This window comes from Schistocerca cancellata, chromosome 4 (assembly GCF_023864275.1).
Source record: "Schistocerca cancellata isolate TAMUIC-IGC-003103 chromosome 4, iqSchCanc2.1, whole genome shotgun sequence".
Taxonomy (NCBI): Eukaryota; Metazoa; Arthropoda; class Insecta; order Orthoptera; family Acrididae; genus Schistocerca; species Schistocerca cancellata.
Window position 1 is genome coordinate 752,103,788 of NC_064629.1, and position 22,626 is coordinate 752,126,413.

The 22,626-nt window shown below is 44.2% G+C and overlaps 1 protein-coding gene and 1 non-coding gene across 3 annotated transcripts in view; one reads left to right on the forward strand and one right to left on the reverse strand.

Moving 5' to 3' along the window:
- LOC126184342 (zinc finger protein rotund-like) overlaps nt 1–22,626 on the forward strand; it is an 883,010-nt gene that overhangs the window by 445,371 nt on the left and 415,013 nt on the right. The window lies entirely within an intron of this gene.
- Trnas-cga (transfer RNA serine (anticodon CGA)) lies at nt 1,220–1,294 on the reverse strand. The gene has a single exon. It is a non-coding gene; the product is annotated as a tRNA-Ser (tRNA).

The following is a 22,626-nucleotide window of genomic DNA, read 5'->3' on the forward strand; positions in this document are numbered from 1 at the left end:
GACTTCTGGGGCGTTTCGAGATCATCGCCCGAGGATAATTCCGACAGGTCGAACTACGATATAAGTGACGAAAGTTGTGGTAGTTTGAGAGCCCGCCAGCGGATCACCTTGAAGAAGGCCTCGCCTGAAGGAGAACCAGTGCTGGCAAATCACTCGAGAGTTACTGAACACATTATATTCGTACTAAGTATATTGCATGCTAGAAATGAGGGGGGCGTGCACTCGGCGTGCTGCTGAGACAATGGGTACCTCGACAGAGAGCGGGACTGCAACTTTTGCTCGGGGCAAAGTCCAAGTGCAGTTGCACCGTCCGTGTTCTTTCCACGTCTCGCAGCTGACGGCCTTGGGGAACGCTCTCGACCACGGCGCTCCGCCAGAACTACACATTTCTACAGACCAATGAGCAGCAAATACAAGGTTTCCCCAGCGATGGAACTTTATCGTCTAATTATATCACGATACAAGCCGCTTTCTACCACAGTGATACACATTGTAGTTCAGTCTTTCTTGCTTACTCGTAGCTGTGTAACTACAGAAAAGTAGAGTAAGTGGTTCTGCTTTCGAGTAATCATAAATGTTTCCTCTGTAAAGCTGGGCATTAATTTACCGTCGAATAAAAGCGTCCATTAATCTTTCGATCTCTGTGATCTTCAGAGAGACGATATAATTTAGATCGTCTATTCAGTGAACTATTTTCTTTGGTGCATCATTTTGAGACTGTTTACAATCCCCATGTGAAAACTAACGAACCACAACTCGATAAATGGACACACACGTAACCTACAAAAGAGCACAGTTCATTCAGTTCCGTATAAAATTATCTATATCATCGTCAGTGATAAAAATAGTGAGGAAATATGTAAAACTGATTGCTGAAATTCCAGTGCGGGCGTACTAATTAGAACTTCAATAGGAAATCATATATTCTGTAAATTTTAAACACCCGAATTCAGGTAAACTTGCTCTCCCTGTAATTACTGAGTTTGGTGGTAAAAAATCAGAAATTTGGCTTACTGCGCGTAACTCCATTTATTAATGTCACATGGAATAATTTTCTAAGGCAATTCCACATATAGATGTCAATCGGCCATTACTCGGAAGCGTGCTATCATGAAATTCGTGTGAACCGTCGAACTGTAGGCAACTGCCTCCAGAATGAGATTTTCACTCTGCAGCGGAGTGTGCGCTGATATGAAACATTCCTGGCAGATTAAAACTGTGTGCCCGACCGAGACTCGAACTCGGGACCTTTGCCTTTCGCGGGCAAGTGCTCTACCAACTGAGCTACCGAACCACGACTTACGCCCGGTACTCACAGCTTTACTTCTGCCAGTATCTCGTCTCCTACCTTCCAAACCTTACAGAAGCTCTCCTGCGAACCTTGCAGAACTAGCACTCCCGAAAGAAAGGATATAGCGGAGACATGGCTTAGCCACAGCCTGGGGGATGTTTCCAGAATGAGATTTTCACTCTGCAGCGGAGTGTGCGCTGATATTTGATTGTAGGCAACTGTTTAGGCACACTGTCAACAGTCTTACAATATATGTTCTGCCTTATGAAGTTTGTTGTGAAGAACAAATAACTTCCAGGCTTTTAAAGGAGGAGAATTAATAGTCCGAAACGCGAAATTTGTCGTTTATGTTGAGTATTATTTTCTACATCCTGGTTCAACGCTCGTAAGACGTAAATTCTTCGGCAACTAAACGTGTGAAATTCTACTTTAACTGCTCTTTCCTAGGCTTCCTTCTTCCGTCATGTAAGCAAGAAATGACGTGGAAGAGACGAATAATAGATAGTGAAGCATGATGGCCGGCCGGTGTGGCCGAGCGGTTCGAGGCGCTTCAGTCTGGAACCGCGCGACTGCTACGGTCGCAGGTTCGAATCCTGCCTCGGGCATGGATGTGTGTGATGTCCTTAGGTTAGTTAGGTTTAAGTAGTTCTAAGTTCTAGGGGACTGATGACCTCAGATGTTGAGTCCCATAGTGCTCAGAGCCATTTGAACCATTTTTGAAGCATGATGTGTGGACGACTGGGGTGGATGCAAGTGAAAAGAAGTGAATTCTGCGACGCAAAGCGTAATATATGACAGGGTTTTGAATTCCAATGAAAGAAGGGTTGAATGAGGGGCATTCGCTATGGCTTGCTGTTCACTCGCGGCCCCGCGAGGAATAATTTGCGCTTCCTGCGATGCTACTCTCAATTTGGTGTGACTTTCTCACTACAACCGCGGACGACAGCAGGTAAAGAATTAGTTCCATTTTGGGCAGTTCTGTTAATGTACATACCATCTTCGACATTACAGTTGGCATTAGACACTTACGTGGCAGACGTCAAAAACAATCTTACAGTTTTTAGAAAAATAACGTAGCTTTTTTGAGGGTGCAAAATGCCTTGTCACATTAAATTACGTGGTGTAAAAGAAGTGAGGAACACAATCACATAAAAATTTGATCGTTTTCAATCAACATAGAAAACATTGTTGTTAGCTTGCCGAAATTCCAAACCAACGAGCTAGGAGTTGAAATAATATCCGCACTGAAAGCTTGCATGCGTCAGCTAAGACACACTCGATATTAGCACTTTATCTACATATTAATGTAGTCACTGGAGGATAGAAATTTCGTGTGAATACGACAGAAACAATCTTTGGAGTTGTGATGGACCGAAAAAATGCCGAGAGTGAAGAACAAGACTCCATTTCATATCTGAGAAGTCCTGCACAAAACCATCATTGGTAGCAATGATTAAAGAATCATTCTGTTCTGAGCTGGTAAATACGGAAGATGAGCAGGTTGATAACTTCAAAACCAACATTCCATCACGTTATGTATCATTCACTGTCTCTCAGCGATGCACTACCCAACTTGATCCATAAAATAATAATTCAACTTATAAGTGCTCACTATTTAGCTAAGAACAACATCTCTTCCGTCAACTTACGGCGTCAGAGGCCCTGCACAGCCAAGCAGTGAAACTCTGAAGTCAAATGACGCAGAAGCATGGTTTAAAGCAAACCACAACACCCAAAGTTAGCTTCTCTGTAGTTTGCTAAATAAATTTTGTGTGAGGCCTTCTTCCATTCCTGACAAAGGAGACTAACTTCCGCAATCCAGCCCGTCCATCGTAGATTGTTCCCCAAATTCTTAGGGTTAACATTATGCAGGTGGTAGAGGATTGTAAACTGAGTGCTTGGTACTAATGACCGGAAATGAATATATACTTTTTCACCTTACACTTCATATGCAAAAAACTTAAGGTATAGCAACTGATCAAAGTGACGGCCATCAGTCTCAGTACATGCATTACAAAATAGTCCACCGACGGAATTGAAACGTGCACACAAAATCATTTGGTCCCCACGGTTCACACACGTTTGTTTGTTGCTCCACAAGTATTCTTCGCACTATTCTCTTTTACGGTGAAGCTTAAGGATGCTTACTGATGAATCTACTCCCACACGATACAGCCGACGACCAAGTACTGTGTACCAAAGTGCGGCTACCTTCGTTGATGCGGTAAGCAGTAATTTTTTATGAAACAAACAGTTTACAAACACTTGCCTCACACACATTGGTCATTCAAGATCTCGTAGCGCCTGAAATACTCATTTCTGACCACTGATTCTTTATCTCAAAATACTCAGTTTACTATCCCTTATAGCGTGGATAATATTAACCCTAAGGGTTTGGGACGCCCTGCGTGTAACGTAAAACTCGAGAGTAATGTGCTGGCAACACTCAGAACAGAAGGCTCGGAAGATGTAACTAGAAGCCTGAGTTCAAACTCGCGTTTGAAACGCTCAAGAAGTTTGCTATCTGACAACATTTCGTAATTAACTGTAACGGATACACTCTTAACGTCTTTACTACCAATAAAGCTACGTCGGACCGTAAAGGATTGCTGGACTACATCGATGACTGCTGCCGAACCAATTACCGCCGACACTAGGTTACAGTCGTTAGTACAGTTTAGAGTCCCAAGAAATACAAAAACAAACGACGGATAAAATTAAACACTGCTGAAGACAAGCTCGTGATCAGTGAAATAGTCAACCCACAGTTCTGCAGTAAGAAACAATAATGAACTGAAAAAGTTGTGGCACTCCGAAACATTCACTGATTTATAAATAACAACAGAACAATTTAACTAGTTCTGCGTAGGTGCGACATTCGTAAGCTTTATGAGGAATGTGCTATGGCTGCGCAAAGGCCAGAGTTCTATCGTCCTTGCACAATGAGACAAGGAGAAATAGAGCAGAGCTATAACCAAACAAACCGTTACCCTTACCCTCTTAACGAAAAATCTGCGTTCTGTACTTAGCCTCTCAGAAGTGTAAGAGGATGCCGCAAGGAAGAAGTTACAGGTGATTGCGGAAAGAAATATCCTGTCCCTCATTCTGGCGACCTGCTATTCGACGGATAACTTGTACTACAGTGTTATCGGACTCAGCGAAGATGAAGTAAAACCTAGTTCCTGATAAAAGGGTCTAAAATCAAAAGACACATTAGGTTTTAACGTACCGCAGATACCAAAGGCATTAGATACGAAGCATAAGCTAGGACTGCGGAGGGAAATTCGCCTTTTCGAGGTAGTAATCTCGACATTTGCCTGAGGTCATTATTTCTGTTGGAATATCGTAAGGAGCTGCAGGAAGACTTGAATAAAATTTCCACAATTTCCACGTGGCTAAATTCAATATAATGCCTATAACAAACACAGAGAACTCAACAGTATCTGATTAGAAGATTAATGGCGAACATCTGAAGCACGTCACGTCGTTTAAGTACGTAGGCGTAATAGTATAACTTGATATGGACTGGGACGAACAGGTAAAAGCATCAGAGAAGGCTAAAATGAAAGATTTAGAGTTGTTGGAAGGGTTCTGGAGAAGAGCAGTGCATATGCAACCGAAGCCTCAGACAAGATGCCAGTGCGTTTAGTGTTCTAGTTAAGTAGGCGTGACATCAGACGTGGATGCATCCATAAAAGGGCTGCTAGGATCGTAACAGGCCGATGTAGCACAGAGAGATGCTCAGGAAACATGTGTGGGAACCTTTGGCGACCTAGTACTCTCGAAGCGCTGATGGGTGAATTTAGAGAATCGTTATTAGAGGACTAGAGTCCGACAATTCAGTTACCACCGACCTGCATCTCTCGTAGGGGCCATTAGAATGAAATACGAGAGATTAGGGCGCCTACACAGCCGTATACAGATTGTAATTTTTTCACCGCTCAGTACACAAATGGAAAAGGACAAAAAATCGACAATATAGCTACGAAGAACCCTGCACCAAACATTTCATAGTGGCTTGCGATGTATATACATGCATGTGCATGTAGATTTTTGACTCGTGTGCCTCGTTCTGTATAGGTTCGACGTCCCGATTAATGAACATGCTGCCGGCCGGTGTGGCCGAGTGGTTCTAGGCGCTTCAGTCTGGAATCGCGCGACCGCTGCGGTCGCAGGTTCGAATCCTGCCTCGGGCATGTGTGTGATGTCCTTAGGTTAGTTAGGTTTAAGTAGTTCTAAGTTCTAGGGGACTGATGACTTCAGATGTTAAAGTCCCATAGTGCTCAGAGTCCCAATGAACATGCTATTCCTGGGCAAAGGCCAGATTACAGTTTTTCTCGAACAATGTCGCACTAAGAAAAACAGAGCAGTGCCAACACTAAATCGGAGAAAACAACTGCCTTCTTAATACAAACCATTTTTCAGCACTTTTACCGACAGAAGTCTGTGAAGATAGAGTACAGATGGCTGTGGAAGGAACATGCTGCCTCTCAGCCTGGTGAGTTTATGCTCGCTGCATAGCTTGTGCTACGTGTTATAAATCTTAAGGGAGACGCACTAACACCCAGTTATTGCTTAATGGGTTTGAAAGACAAAAGCAGATTAGGATCTAACGTCTCACTGGCTACGAGGTCACTGAAGATGGAACGCTGTCTTGGACTGAAGTAACCAAATTCCACTATGGCCACCAAGTTTTATGTTTTCGTCCTTCCCCTAAATCGCTTAAACCGATTTCAGCTGTGGTTAATCTGAAAATGGCAAAACCCTTTTTGTTTTCTACGCACTCTGAGGATGAGTTCTTTCTCTAATGGAGACGAAGCTGAAGCGACATTAAACCGTAGTTCTCCTCCGTTTCCTTCCTTCAACCTCAATTCTTTCCTCAAACCGTAATTTCCCTTCCTTTCAATTAACAGCCCCGCATTGATGGTCAAAGCCTTGACGACTCTCAAAAGGGAACAGCCTATTATCTGATTCTTGTCACCCATACGACCCGTTTCCGTAATATCTTCCTATCATTTCGGTACCTTTGAAATCGGTGACACATAACGTATGTCTGGGAAATTATATAAACTTACTCGAAAACTAATATCAGTTAGTCTGTTACGTGGCTTTCACCCATTTCTCACTTAGTTCCCATCTCGACGGTAAGCGCACTTCGGGTTGCGCTATACTAATAGTTTCCTTTCTTCACACTTCTCTCCCACCGTCGGTTTGTTCCTTCGAAACGTTTCTGAAATAGTTAAGACTGGAAAAGGAAGATTCACTTTTGAGAAGGAAATCAGAAGCAGTAAACAATTTACCGTCAAGGACATGCGACCACAACTGCAAATCGCTGCTCTCTGTTGTGAGAATTTCATTTACAGAGAGCAAATTATGAACTGTGTTTCGCCTACCTAATCATTTCCTCTTGGTTTCTTTCTAAGAGGAACCACCCGGTGTGTGCACAGAACGGCCCAGTGGTGCCGTACCAGACAGAGCTCTATTTGCTGCGTTACATTTTGCGGACGACGTTTACATCCTTTTTTGCCATTTACTGTGCGCTTTCACATCGCATACACCCAGATGTCAGTTCTGCCGTTTGGTCTAATGCTTTGCTAGTTAAAATTAACAGAAAAAGTAAAATACATCGTCATTCTAAGAATTTTACCATTCAGTTTTCACATTGATGTACAGCTGAACGTGACATTCATTATGCAATAACAATTTATTAACAGAATTGTTACTTACTTAACAAGTGGGTAGAGCTTCATTTGAGTCAATAGTTTGTTTATTGGATTAACACATCTAACAGTTCTGTATATTTACACTCACAAAAAGCCAAAGATATAGAGCGTATGTACATGAGGCATTTAATAGCCTGTCGCATTAGTTCACATACGAACAGCTAGCAAATACACTACTGGCCATTAAAATTGCTACACCACGCAGATGACTTGCTACAGACGCGAAATTTAACCTACAGGAAGAAAGAAGATGCTGTGATATGCAAATGATTAGCTTTTCAGAGCATTCACATAAGGTTGGCGCCGGTGGCGACACCTACGACCTGCTGACATGAGGAAAGTTTCCAACCAATTTCTCATTTACAAACAGCAGTTGACCGGCGTTGCCTGGTGAAACGTTGTTGCGATGCCTCGTGTAAGGAGAAGAAATGCGTACCATCACGTTTCCGACTTTGATAAAGGTCGTATTGTAGCCTATCGCGATTGCAGTTTATCGAATCGCGACAATGCTGCTCGCGTTGGTCGAGATCCAATGACTGTTAGCAGAATATGAAATCGGTGGATTCAGGAGGGTAATACGGAACGCCGTGCTGGATCCCAACGGCCTCGCATCACTAGCAGTCGAGATGACAGGCATCTTATCCGCATGGCTGTAACGGATCGTGCAACCACGGCTCGATGCCTGAGTCAACAGATGGGGACGTTTCCAAGACAACAACCATCTGCACGAACAGTGCGACGACGTTTGCAACAGCATGGACTATCAGCTCGGAGACCACGGCTGCTATTACCCTTGACTCTGCATCACAGGCCTGCGATGGTGTACTCAACGACGAACCTGGTGCACGAATGGCAAAACGTCATTTTTTCTGATGAATCCAGGTTCTGTTTACAGCATCATGATGGTCGCAAACGTGTTTGGCGACATCGCGGTAAACGCACATTGGAGGCGTGTATTCGTCATCGCCATACTGGCATACCCCCCGCGTGATGGTATGGGGTGCCATTGGTTACACGTCTCGGTCACCTCTTGTTCGTATTGACGGCACTTTGAACAGTGGACGTTACATTTCAGATGTGTTACGACCTGTGGCTCTACCTTCAATTCGATCCCTGCGAAACCCCACATTTCAGCAGGATAATGCACGACCGCATGTTGCAGAACCTGTACTGGCCTTTCTGGATACAGAAAATTTTCGACTGCTGCCCTGGCCAGCACATTCTCCAGATCTCTCACCAACTGAAAACATCTGGTCAATGATGGCCGAGCAACTGGCTCGTCACAATAGACCAGTCACTACTCTTGATGAACTGTGGTATTGTGTTGAAGCTGCATGGGCAGCTGCACCTGTACACGCCATCCAAGCTCTGCTTGACTCAATGCCCAGGCGTATCAAGGCCGTTATTACGGTCTGAGGTTGTTGTTCTGGGTACTGATTTCTAAGGTCTATGCACCCAAATTGCGTGAAAATGTGATCACATGTCAGTTCTAGTATAATATACACTCCTGGAAATGGAAAAAAGAACACATTGACACCGGTGTGTCAGACCCACCATACTTGCTCCGGACACTGCGAGAGGGCTGTACCAGCAATGATCACACGCACGGCACAGCGGACACACCAGGAACCGCGGTGTTGGCCGTCGAATGGCGCTAGCTGTGCAGCATTTGTGCACCGCCGCCGTCAGTGTCAGCCAGTTTGCCGTGGCATACGGAGCTCCATCGCAGTCTTTAACACTGGTAGCATGCCGCGACAGCGTGGACGTGAACCGTATGTGCAGTTGACGGACTTTGAGCGAGGGCGTATAGTGGGCATGCGGGAGGCCGGGTGGACGTACCGCCGAATTGCTCAAAACGTGGGGCGTGAGGTCTCCACAGTACATCGATGTTGTCGCCAGTGGTCGGCGGAAGGTGCACGTGCCCGTCGACCTGGGACCGGACCGCAGCGACGCACGGATGCACGCCAAGACCGTAGGATCCTACGCAGTGCCGTAGGGGACCGCACCGCCACTTCCCAGCAAATTAGGGACACTGTTGCTCCTGGGATATCGGCGAGGACCATTCGCAACCGTCTCCATGAAGCTGGGCTACGGTCCCGCACACCGTTAGGCCGTCTTCCGCTCACGCCCCAACATCGTGCAGCCCGCCTCCAGTGGTGTCGCGACAGGCGTGAATGGAGGGACGAATGGAGACGTGTCGTCTTCAGCGATGAGAGTCGCTTCTGCCTTGGTGCCAATGATGGTCGTATGCGTGTTTGGCGCCGTGCAGGTGAGCGCCACAATCAGGACTGCATACGACCGAGGCACACAGGGCCAACACCCGGCATCATGGTGTGGGGAGCGATCTCCTACACTGGCCGTACACCACTGGTGATCGTCGAGGGGACACTGAATAGTGCACGGTACATCCAAACCGTCATCGAACCCATCGTTCTACCATTCCTAGACCGGCAAGGGAACTTGCTGTTCCAACAGGACAATGCACGTCCGCGTGTATCCCGTGCCACCCAACGTGCTCTAGAAGGTGTAAGTCAACTACCCTGGCCAGCAAGATCTCCGGATCTGTCCCCCATTGAGCATGTTTGGGACTGGATGAAGCGTCGTCTCACGCGGTCTGCACGTCCAGCACGAACGCTGGTCCAACTGAGGCGCCAGGTGGAAATGGCATGGCAAGCCGTTCCACAGGACTACATCCAGCATCTCTACGATCGTCTCCATGGGAGAATAGCAGCCTGCATTGCTGCGAAAGGTGGATATACACTGTACTAGTGCCGACATTGTGCATGCTCTGTTGCCTGTGTCTATGTGCCTGTGGTTCTGTCAGTGTGATCATGTGATGTATCTGACCCCAGGAATGTGTCAATAAAGTTTCCCCTTCCTGGGACAATGAATTCACGGTGTTCTTATTTCAATTTCCAGGAGTGTATTTGTCCAATGAATACCCTTTATCATCTGCATTTCTTCTTGGTGTAGCATTTTTTAAGGGCCAGTAGTGTATATTTAAAAAGTTATTGATGTCATCTCTAGTACCACTTTGGCGCTGTGTGAAAGTCGTACCGCGCTACTGAAAATACTTACCAAGTTGCTAATTTTTTACTTTTTCTGTTACTCTTGCACCACACAGTACGTACCAGGTTGCTATAATTGAAGTGAAGCTACCCGCGGAGGTCCAGTGGGAGCTGTAATTATCGTATGGCAGCGAAACTTGATAGATTTTAGACTTACGCTGGAAAAAAATTAGTTCCAATTTTGGCCACCAGGTACAAATCTGGCGCTGTACAGCATCTCGTCGACGTATCTGGCGCTCATAGTGAACAAATTGTGTAAGCTGCGGTTAATAATAAAATAAACATCATGTCATTCTCGGTTATCTGAATTTCCTGCTCACGTCCCATTTCTAATGCACTACATATGGAAACATTTCTATACGTCTTTCTTGCATTCACAGCGCCAGATTTGCATCTAGTGGACACAATTTGTGAACTAAAAGCGTAGATCGGTTCCGCTTTAAAACATTAGAATATATACCAAGCTTCCTTGCCATACGATAATTGTAGCTCACACTCTGTGAGTAGCTGCACTTTAATGATAACCACACGATACAGTAGGAGCAACTGTTTTTTCGTCATCGGTTGCAGAGGCCCATTATTTTCGAATAATCTCGATTCTGAGAAAATGACTTCTGTCTGGTAATATTGCTCCAGACATAATGCAACTGTAAAACATAAATCTGCAGTCTTTTTCTCCTATTGTATCTATTAAGTGCTAATGTTTTTTTAAAACGCTAAAGGGCACCCATTTCTTCCAACTTTTCGCGTTACATGGGCAAGACTTTTGGTCTTAAATCTGATAGTACCCCGTACCCCCAAGAGGCCGCCGAACAGAGCAAACGGAAACCTAAATATTCCACTACAATCGTTTAGGAGATCATACGGAAACGATTGAAATGAGAATGTTATCGCTTTCTGTTGCAACAAATTTTGACTAGCATATACAATATCAGTTACTCTGAGTGTGCTACAGGAGTGCAGTATCATTTAAAAGGGATATTTTTTCGGAGAAACTGTTTTACCTTATTCTATGAGTCAAGCCTTTTTGTGACTGGCGAAGTAAACAGTTAATGTGCGAATCTGGGGAATACAAAATTCACGGGCTATTATGCAGTATGTTCGCAAGTCACCAAAGATTAATGTTTTATGAGTTTTATCGCTTTGAGAAACACAGCGATCTACGAGGTGTAGATGTTTTTCTGTTTATTTTCAGTTAATTATGGCAGGCAAATATGCGTAGATTATAGCTTTCAGTCGACTATATGATGCTAACCGCACTACATTCTCTTGTTTCTTTCTATGTTGCATTGATTCCACAAAAGCAGACCGGGTAACAAATGAGTCACCCCAAGAGCCATGAGGCTATAGTGTAGAACATAAGCTATACCTTTGATAAAGGAAGAAGAGACTCCACATGTTTGTTCAGGTATACCATATCCTGCAAAGCCACTCACTGATAATTAGATTCCGTAAAGCTACTAAATTGCGCGCAATTTTATTTGTTACGTTTGAGTCGCTGTTCCAAACAGTCCCAGACAAGATCGGCTGATTTAGCGGTACACTGGAGATGCCTGCATGTTCGTCAAAGCAGCACGTTTGCCTGCAGGCCTCAAAACACGACAGTTGTCATCTTAGTAGATAAGATTGTCCACAGCATACTCATCCTGAAGATGAAGAAGAAAGGACAACACCAGAACACCGAATGTTAAAATAAACATCGTGGTTGACGATCACAGTTACGTGAATGAGTGGCCCAAGGTATGATACGAAAAACTGGTACCAGTTCTCACCATCAACAGCACTCCAAAGTGACCAGTGTCTTCTTTTAAGGTGACTAATGCTTTCTTCGGTGAACTTATCCTGTTATTGGATTTCATTTTGCTGATATATCTCTGTTTGTTTGCTTTTTTCCTTGACTTCATATTTGCAAGCATATCTGAAGATGGTTATTGCTGACCGAAAATGATATATTGCGGTCTCATTTCCTGCATGGAGCAGAAAATTGTGAGGATATGTTGCGAAACTGGCCTATACCTTAGCTAGAGATGGACAGCGTGGACTTCACCTACCGACAAGATATTGGTTCACCACATATCTGTCTCCATGCTCGTCAATCCTTAAACACAACAGTGGGGAACTGATGGATAAATCGTGGTGGGGATGACGATGAGAAATTCCTACAACTGCATCCGCAATCAACTAACTTTGCTTCAAGCGATATTCTTTAGCGCTCGTGCCATCTTTACTAGGAGACCTAACATACCACCAGCGCCTTCGAAAAGACTGATATGGATATGTTACTTTGAGTGTCGTAAGAGCTTGATTACAGACTCGATATCTGCAGAATTAACTACAGGGAATACATTCAGCACTTTTAACTGAAGCTTTATACGATCCTCCGTGTGACTGTAAAACCCCACATTAGTATGTCAAAAACTACAGCTACGCTCCAATGGCAAAGCTGCGTCATTCATTTGTAACCACCCTGTACACAGGCAGTATGGCCACAATTAACAGTCGTATTTCTGTTCATTTCATAGCTCACCGTGAAACGAAATTTAGTGATAGAAGAAAAGTGCTACTGTCGGACCATCAAAGCACATCCCATATTGAGCTACATTCCTTGCTACACTTACTACACTGTTCTCGACGGAACCGTTCGTATAAGTGCTGTGTGCCATTACATCTGCATTGTTAGAAGTGACATATTGTTATAAGAGTGGACTTTCGATCGCCGGCCGGAGTGGCCGAGCGGTTCTAGGCGCTACAGCTGGAACCGCGCGACCGCTACTGTCGCAGGTTCGAATCCTGCCTCGGGCATGGATGTATGTGATGTCTTTAGGTTAGTTAAGTTTAAGTAGTTCTAAGTTCTAGGGGACTGATGACCTCAGAAGTTAAGTCCCATAGTGCTCAGAGCCAAAACTTTCGATCATAGGGACAGCCTAGGATAATCCATGGCAAAGAAAAAGAACCCAGCATAATCCAATTACAAGATTAGTGGTTAACTTTTGGAGTTCGTCAGATAGTTTTGAATATTTATGTATTTATGTATAATAACGAGAAGTGATTTGAAATGGCATGAATATACAGTTTAAAATAAATAGCGTACTAAAGAATACGAAGGGAAGAGTTACATAAATTGGAAGGATTCTGGGCAAGTGTAGTGCGTATGTAAAGAAAAATTTATACCAGACACAAGTGTGGCCAATTCTGAACTATTTCTGCAGCGTTTGGGTACGTTATTAAGTAAAAATTACACCAGACATCGAACGAATACAGAGAAGCGCTGCTACGATCGTAGCAGATCAGTATAGTCTTTGTGGAGTAGTAATAGAGGTGCTCAGGGGATACAAACAAGAAGAAAGGCGACGTTGTTCCTTGGATTACGTGTGTGGAAAGGGAAGAAACTCTAATAAGAAGTCCAACAGGAAGCGCCTTCTGCTATGCATTTCACAGTGCTTTGCAGACTATGTATGTAAAGACAGATGCAGAAACCGTATTGGCAAAACTTAGAAAAGTGGCATTTTAAACAGAGTTCTGCTGCCACTGTTGCATAATATGCAAAGGACTCGTGAAAATAAGAGAGATTGGGGGCGTACAGAGCGCCTTTCATTGTAGCGTGGATTGTGGAGAATGTGTGTAGATGTGGACGTAAGTTTTAAGATGACGATGTAGTGAATCTCATTGTTCCAAATTCCCTTTGCGCCACCATTGTCTGTGCCCCTTGGCATCCATTTAGTTCTGTGCTTCGCGGGACGTTTCCTGTTGTTTAATCATTTGCAGGAACTCCAAAAACTATATCATTATAAGTAATACAGGATTCAAGTTGCTTGTAGGTTGTGTTGGTAAGAGTACATAGCAAGACGATGAGATGCGTTTTTAAATAAGCGTTGTCCAAGCGTTGGCCACTGAGATGTGTAGATGGGAAGCGAGTTCGAATCCCATTGCGAACAGGCGTAAGTATGGTCGCCGTCGGCGTAAACGTGACGTAGCTAGCAATCCAGCTCCGTATTTCATCTAAGCCGCGCTTTTTGTAGCGTCTATCGACGGTGTGAGCAAAGTGGAATTGTATACGGCGTTCTCATCTTTTAAAGTTGACAGGATACGGTAAAAATATTTTTTAATCTTGTTCAAAATCTTATTACTTGCTATAAAAACAGAAGCTATACCTGGAGCTCAGAAAGGTCCATGACTTTTACTCTCCTTTGTAGCTGAACACGTCACAGGAGGCAAACCTGTTTGAAAGGCGAAGCTGTATATATGTTTGTGTTAAGTTATTTACAAAACGCGTTATACGCAGAACGCGATAGCCGAATAAAATTCGTGGAACCGCGAAAGTTAACAGCGCTTCCTCAATTTTTCGCGTTCGTCACTCTCGGCATTTTACGACCTACGTCGGTGCAACAGGGCCTCATTAAAGCTCTGCGCACAGCGCTTCCTTTTTGCACTCGCTGTATTACCAGACAGGCGCCGCTTTAAAAAATAAAAAAATATATAACAACAATAAAACGCGCGTTCCTCAGTGTTTATCGCGAAATAGCTCTCCTGCCCCTCTGTTATTTATCCGGGAATGGATAGTCCGCCTTCACAGTTCGGGCTTCAAATCTAGAGCAGAAGCTGCGAAATTTGTTGCACAAAGATGCGCTCAGTCAATTACCACACGAAAACGCGGGTTGTAAAAATGCTGGGCATTTTTATCGATTTGCGGTGTGGCGGGGAGGGCGCACGATTCGGCGCCCTGCTGCCATCTGCCGACCGAAAGGCGAAGTTGCGTGGCGGTAACTGAGCAACGCTAACAGTAGACAGTCGGCACTCTCCCCTGCGCCGGGCTTTATTTTTTTAGCGCAGCCCTCTTCTTCTCGCCTTCACGATGCTCTCCTTGCGTTCCTAGTTTCTCGGAAGCGATTTTCTCGGTGGCGCGAGTGTTTGCGTTTATGTGAAATGACGGAGGGAAGGATCGCAGGGTAAGTGTAGTATATCATTGAAAATTACCGTTACGTAAACCGTTTCTTCCCTGTATTCTGTGCGTAGTTTTTATCTGTAAGTTTCTTTAGTAGTCGTTTAAATATCAGCGTTCGTAGTTGCTATTACGCACACTAAAAAATCTGATGGACTGTGGCTCAGCGCAGAATAGCTCGCTTTGTACCACTAATGCAAGAGGCTGTAACATACTAAGCAATAAATGTTCGCCAAATAGACCTTGCGATTATGTTTCAAACGTATTCCTACTTCGATTGAGCGACAGTATCCTCGATACCTAGTTCCAGTGGAGAATGGTCTTCATAACGAGTACGTGAGCGAGTCAGTTGGTGAAGCTGATGGACATGTTGGTTAGACGCGCACCCTGCAGCAGCCCTGAGGACGCGGCAGCTACGGCGTCGCCAGGACTCAGCGGCCACGTGCTCCTCCCATTTCTCCCGAAACACCCACAAGACTCTCGTCATATCGCAAATATCTTACCAAAACAGCTAGCAGTACATATCCTTAATTTTGCTTCCGTCACTGCACAGTTTAGACTGTGAAGCGCTTTTCAAATGTTTGTATGTGCAAGTTACCAAATTTGACACTTTTGTCTAGAGCCCAATAACTCATCAAATCACACAATGGTGCAAGCGTAGGAGGTTGGCCACAATACTGGACTTCACAATTAGAGACGTGATCAGGCATATCTCAGATGACACGTTGCTGCACATAGTCCAGTTAGTAAACATCCTTCATAAGTACCTACGGCGTACAATGTACTTAACTGCGGTGTACAGTTTGTATGACATTCGTACTATTGTTTTTCTGTCAGGAAAGCGACATTCATATACGCGCGAATACTTTGCATTTTCACGGTTTAGTAGAGTAGTACCTGAAAATACATCGTGATCTGAAACAACAACGCTAAGGAAAGCTTCAAGGATCCAGAGACATCAGCCATTTTCAGCTGCAAGGAGAATACTGATGAACGGCGAAATAGTTTTAAAAGTTCATGACAAATGGCTGTTGGTACACTTGCATCTAGTCAGCATATATGACGCGTTCTGTTCGACTTGAACTACGTCGGTCTGTGTGCCGGACAGCATAAGCCTTCAGTTGGCGCAGATCATAATTTTTCTCTAGATAAGGGGTGAGGCAGCTGCCCTCCTCTGTCCCTTTCTGTGTACGTCCTTGGTAATCCCACGTGTTTTGATGAATTGTTGGATTCTAGCTGAAGTACTTTCATTTTTACAAATAGAACATTTGTAAATTAGTTCACTGCCAAAATTGTTCAGTAATAATAACAAAATGAAGGGACTTGTAATGCGCCCAGTGGCAGCCGTTGTGGTGAAATGTTATCATTCAGACAATTGCAGTGGCTGAGATCAACTTTGAAATGTGTTATGACTCTGGTAGACACCTTATTCAGACAGGGTATACCCAAACTAAGCATCTACCTAGGGCACGGAAATCTGGGAAGCGTCAAATTTTGTGCGGAAAACCACAGTTCGCATTATTTATGGACCGGTAACATGTGGCCATGGTTTACATTAACACATACCCGTCAACACTGAAAAATACTACTTGGTACAACTGTACCGGCTAGCCGATACGACGGACTACGTTCAAATGGTTCAAATGGCTCTGAGCACTATGGCACTCAACATCTTAGGTCATAAGTCCCCTAGAACTTAGAACTACTTAAACCTAAATAACCTAAGGACATCACACACACCCATGCCCGAGGCAGGATTCGAACCTGCGACCGTAGCAGTCCCGCGGTTCCGGACTGCAGCGCCAGAACCGCTAGACCACCTCGGCCGGCGACGGACTACGAGCCAATGCTAAGAGGAGAGGAGCCCTTCAAGCAAAAACAACTTAATTGACATTCAGTTAATGTCTTACGTGACCAAGAAAGTATTAAATGAGCTTTGCTTGTTCACTTAATACGTTAATCGCTTAGCGAATAGTATTACTTGCAATCCCATGCTTCCCGCGAATGAAATACTTTCTGGATAAAAAAGTGCTGTGAAAGTGTGTGGCCTCGTCTTCAAAGTAAATGCCGATCTCTTTGGAGTGAGCCCAGAAACTGTGAAGGATACCGAATTTCTGCCTGCATTTTATGTGACACTGGTAACTTCTCATGAAAATGTAATGAAAAATCTGTTTCTCGCGACACAAATCGTTTAGCGGACACTTCTGACAACATCGTCCGTATTTTCGTTTCCCAGAATTGCATTTTTTTCCTCTAGCTTCTTACTATTTCACACGGTTTTAAATCTACACTGCCTGACAAGAACAGTTCAGCAACATGAAGGAAAGGAGAAAACAAATTGAGACAGTATGTGATGATGTTTCGCTGATTACAAATTCAAGACAAATTTATAAAGAAGTTGGCAGTATTAGCCCACTTATCAGTATGACGTTTCATCTGGATGCATACACTGATTCGATTGGGAAGGATGTCATAAAGCTACTGTATTTTGTTCTGATGCACCCTGGCACACAACAGTTGCTACTGGTGCTTGATATCCCGGCTACTGACACTGGGACGAAGTTGACGTCTGAACTAGTCACATTTTTGTTCTATTGGAGACAGATGTGGAGATCTGGTTGGCCACGGGGGTACCTCAGCATTATACAGGCAATCGTTAGAGACACACTTTATGTGTGGATGAGCATTGTCTTGTTGAAAAGTAGCACTACTAGCTAACGCATCACAGGTAACACGCGAGGATGCAGAATGTCTGTAACGTATCGTTGTGCTGTCTGAGTTCTCTCGGTCACCACCGGCCATGACCAGAAGTCATACACGATGGCTCCCCACACCATGACGCCAGGAGTAACAGCACCGTGCCTTTCCAAAACACTGGAAGAATGGGACCACTCCCCAGGTCGGCACCATACTCGTTGACGATGGTCATCCAGAGGTTCCGCAGAACCGCGATTCACCGCTGAACACAATGCGATAGCATTCGTGAGCTCTCCAAGATTCCAGATCATGGCAACATTCCAAATGCAGCCATTTCAGTTACTGTGCCAACGGCAGTCTACAAATGCGACGGTAATTCCCTAGTCCTACTAGCCTCCGACCAAAGTTGTGGGATCACACAGAATTCTGCAGGGAGACCATTACTTGTTCTCGGTTAGGAGGCGCAGGCGTGAAGGGTTTACGAAGTGCTTTGTGCACCGTACGACGATCCTCCCTTGTGGTGGTGAGACGATCGGAATCTTGACGACGAATATGCCTGCCCCCATGTCCCCATGCAGCCCAACGTAGGTCCAGTGTCACATCCTAATGCCCCACAAAGCTGCATGAAACACGATTCGACCAGCCAGTGAAGTGGAGACCCACAATGAGCCCGCTTTCAAGATCTTGTCAGATGCTGATAACGCTGTCCCGTACGAATATGCGGTATCTCTGTGTTCTTGACAGTGATTGCTCAACATCTCTCGCTGTTGTCGCTCCCTTTCATACTCTGCCATGTTTGGTGAAAACACTAAACACTAACATCCACTAGTTGCCGTTACACGTTCACAGAAAATTGTGACTGTAATGATGGCGATGGTGTGTACGTGTACAAAGTTACATCGACATTCGACCATTTCTTCTCGGAGCTTCACATTTTTTTCTGATTAAACCTATATACAATAGTCTTCACTAAACTGGTAGATCTGCCAATGGTTTCTCCTATTTGTCGAAAGGATTTTCGCCGGCTTGTGTGGCCGAGCGCTTCTTGGCGCTACAGTCTGGAACCGAGTGCCCGCTACGGTCACAGGTTCGAATCCTGCCTCGGCAATGGATGTGCATGATGTCCATAGGTTAGTTAGGTTTAAGTAGGGGACTGATGACCTCATATGTTAAGTCCCATAGTGCTCAGAGCTATTTGAACCATTTTTTAAAAACTTGATGCAGATTTCTTTTGTAATATCGCGACGTTTTCGGCCCATGCTACTCAAGTGTTTGAAACAGAGACGGAACTATCCACTACAGTCTATGAAACACAACTGCGTAAGGAAAGGGAGAGGGGCGTGTGTCAGTGCGGCACCACATCTGGGATCTTGTTTATTAGGAGAATACTTGTTTGACATCAACAGGGGCATGATGTTAAATAACGTGGATTTATTCATAAATTAAGCGACGTACGAACCCAAATAGGGTTTTATTTCTATATGTTGATATTAACCGATGCAAGGAAAATGGATACTGTTCGTTTCTTAGCTACATTTTTATAACTGTGGTTGCTTACATTCTATGCGATATGGTCGGATGAATACTGTTTGGAGTCACTGTATAAGTATGATAAAGTAACATGTTGTCAAACACTTCTTTGAAAGTACGCCCACGGAACTGTAATAGCAAGTACAATGATATTCTTTTACTCGCACGTATTAAACGAAGCCCTGATGAAACGAGTTCATCTTTGAATCTTTTCTACCTCCTCCAAGAAATTGGAATGACCAACAATTCTCAAGAATTGGTCGAACGAGATTTTTATAAGTTATCTATTTCGCGGCCAAATTACGTTTCATTATGAGTCTTTTTGTGGTCGTTACGCTTGCAGGGAGATTGAAACATAAACGTAGCAAGACTAAATAAGAGCCACGCTGAGGTATCTTCTAAGTGCGGTATAAATAGCACCAAACAGCAGGACAGTAAGTAACGCTGGTAACCTGTAGAGGCACACGACAAGAGCTGCTTAAGACAATCAGCTGGAGTCAGGAAATACGGCCGAACAACTAACAATTGCTTGTATATGGCCGACATTATCCGAAGAGTAACAGTGAGATTCGAATCCAATTTATGTCGGATCTCGCACTGTTTTGGATCAAAATTTATTGCAGTGATGTGGAACTGAGTCGCAGTAGCATTCCGTTTGCATATTTTTCACAGGTGAAGACGACTTACACCACAGACGAGACAGAATATGGTCTCGAACAAATAACAGAAATCCTAAAATATTTTAATCAGTGGGTTTTAATAGCCTTGCAGGAATCTAGAGCCCATTCGTTTACCTACAGGAGGTAATGTGTAGTCGGGTCGAAAGTTAAACAGTGAAAATGCTAAGGATAAAATTGAAGCAGAACAAAACTGAAGAGTCGCTGGGAGAGGATAATAGTCAGGTATAACATTATGGCTACATTTTTTCGTGGAAATTGCTTTGTTTTCGTGGTGAACCTTTCCGAGATAATGGTTTTGGAGCAAGGTATCAGTCTGAGGTAAAGAACCATGGCCAAAAAATTACTGAATCGAAAGTTACAAAGTAAAACATGTTGTGAAATAACTCTTCCAGTGGAATATGAGTCGTTTTTACGATGTACTAAACTGATTTGCTATTTACATGGTTGCTAACACTGGTAAGTAGGCAAACCCAAGCAACACACAGGCGTACGCCGTGAGGAATCCTGTATGGTGACCAGCTCGTTCATCTGACCTGAAACCACTCTGTCTGTTTGAGGGTCATGTGAAACGTACAGCATTGGGATTTTCCAGAAGAGTACGACCGAACTTTGTGCCACAATGACGGGGCTTCACAGAATCTGGGGAATGCTAGTTTGAATAAATGTTGTGAAGCGCAGGTAGTATAGATAAATGAAACTATTACAAAAATGTATCTACTTGCATTTTTACTATCGTCAACATACCACTCGAAAATTTTCTCACTTTCGCTAGTAACTTCGAATATTTCCGAAGTAGGGTTTCCTATCTCATATTAATAAACTGGTCCTAAGAATTTGTGTCATCGTCTCTGAAACAACCTGGGTCACAGCGCAACATACAGCTTTCTAAAATATGCTACGAGTGCCATGCATTTGATATAACACAGCATTCACCGCTCATATTTGCACACGGGGCTTTGCAACAACCGAACTGTATGCGCGCTCTTGCTGACAGCCCAAGTAGTGAATCGCTGTCGACGGGAAATCAGGACATTGAGGAGTATAACTTTGCTCTCTGGAGCTTCGTAAACGTAAAAATCACTATTACGAGATTTCTGACGGCGCCTAATCCGCATTGCACTGTCACACATAATCTGATACAACACGTCATAGTGTATGACAAACTTAAGGAATATCTGATGCGTACGTAGCCATCATTGTAACAGAAGCTAAGCGACAATGCGTTCTGCTGAGCAGCATTACTCCACCGGTCTTTTGGATGCATAAAAACCTTCAGTACTATTTTTAAGCAAGCGGTTGAAGGATTTATCGTCATCACGACCGACACAATTTGCGGGTACTTTGAATTGAAATTGTCAACTATACGAAAGTCGTACGTTTCGTTCAGCACATTTCTGGCGGTAACCGAACCAGGTCGTGCACTCGCAAGATGTAGGCGGTTCAAACACCCAACCAGTTTATGATTTTTTTCGTGTTTCCCCTGAATCAAATACTGGCATGGAGTCTTTCAAAGGACGCGACCGATTTCGTTGTCTTTTCTGAGATTGTGCTTCGTCTCGTATGACCACATCGTCGTCGGGACGTTAAAAACGAACCTTAAATTGTTTCTGTAAGAACGATCAGAACATCGCAGCGGAGTAGGAAACGATCACCTAGATGTTTGCCAGGCAAGTCGCCAACTGTATACCTTTGGCTTATAGTCGCTTCTCAGACGGCCCAGGGAGTAGACGAACTACCAGATGCCACCGTAAGTGGGACGGATAATGGGTAGAAAACTTGCAGTGTTGTATTTAAAATGAAATATACGTCCTAACCGACTTTTCCGAGGAGCACGAATGCCCATAATCTTCATTATGCCTGGACTTCCTGACTCATTCATTTTGACTTCTCTAAGTTTAAAGTGCATAGGTTTATTGCAATATAATGCAGACTGACACGATAATTTATAATAGCACTATTCCATACCGTGACGTATACGATCTTCACAGTGGTGCTGAGATCTAATGTTAGATCTTTCTGCAAGAGAGTTTGTAAGTCTAAGTCGATGCTAAATATCTCTGGATGTTGTTCCTGGCAGTGAAGTGATAATTCATCACTAACTTCGTGTACTGAGAATGTGGCAGTAATATTTCTTAGATTTGCCTACACTAGGAAGGTGTTCTACGAGACCATCATTAAAAAAAAAAGAAAGGTTATGATCATGCCCTGAAGACTATGCGACGTCGAACAGCCGGCGCGTCACCTTGTGCTACTATGGTGGAGGGCAACGGCGTCACAACAGCGCTCCCCCTGCCGTTGGTGACTTCCAGACGTTGGAGCCACCACTTCTAATTCAAGTAGCTCCTCAGATGGCTTAGTGTATCCCATTCCAGTCCTCCCACGATGGTTCAAATGGTTCAAATGGCTCTGAGCACTATGGGACTTAACATCTGTGGTCATCAGTCCCCTAGAACTTAGAACTACTTAAACCTAACTAACCTAAGGACATCACACACATCCATGCCCGAGGCAGGATTCGAACCTGCGACCGTAGCAGTCGCCCGGTTCCGGACTGAGCGCCTAGAACCGCGAGACCAACGCGGCCGGCCCTCCCACCATGGAAAATTCCCTGGCAGTACCGGGAATTGCACCTGGATCTCCCGCATGAGAGTCAGACGCGATCACGACGTGTTTTTTTTATTACTTTTTAAATGGTTAC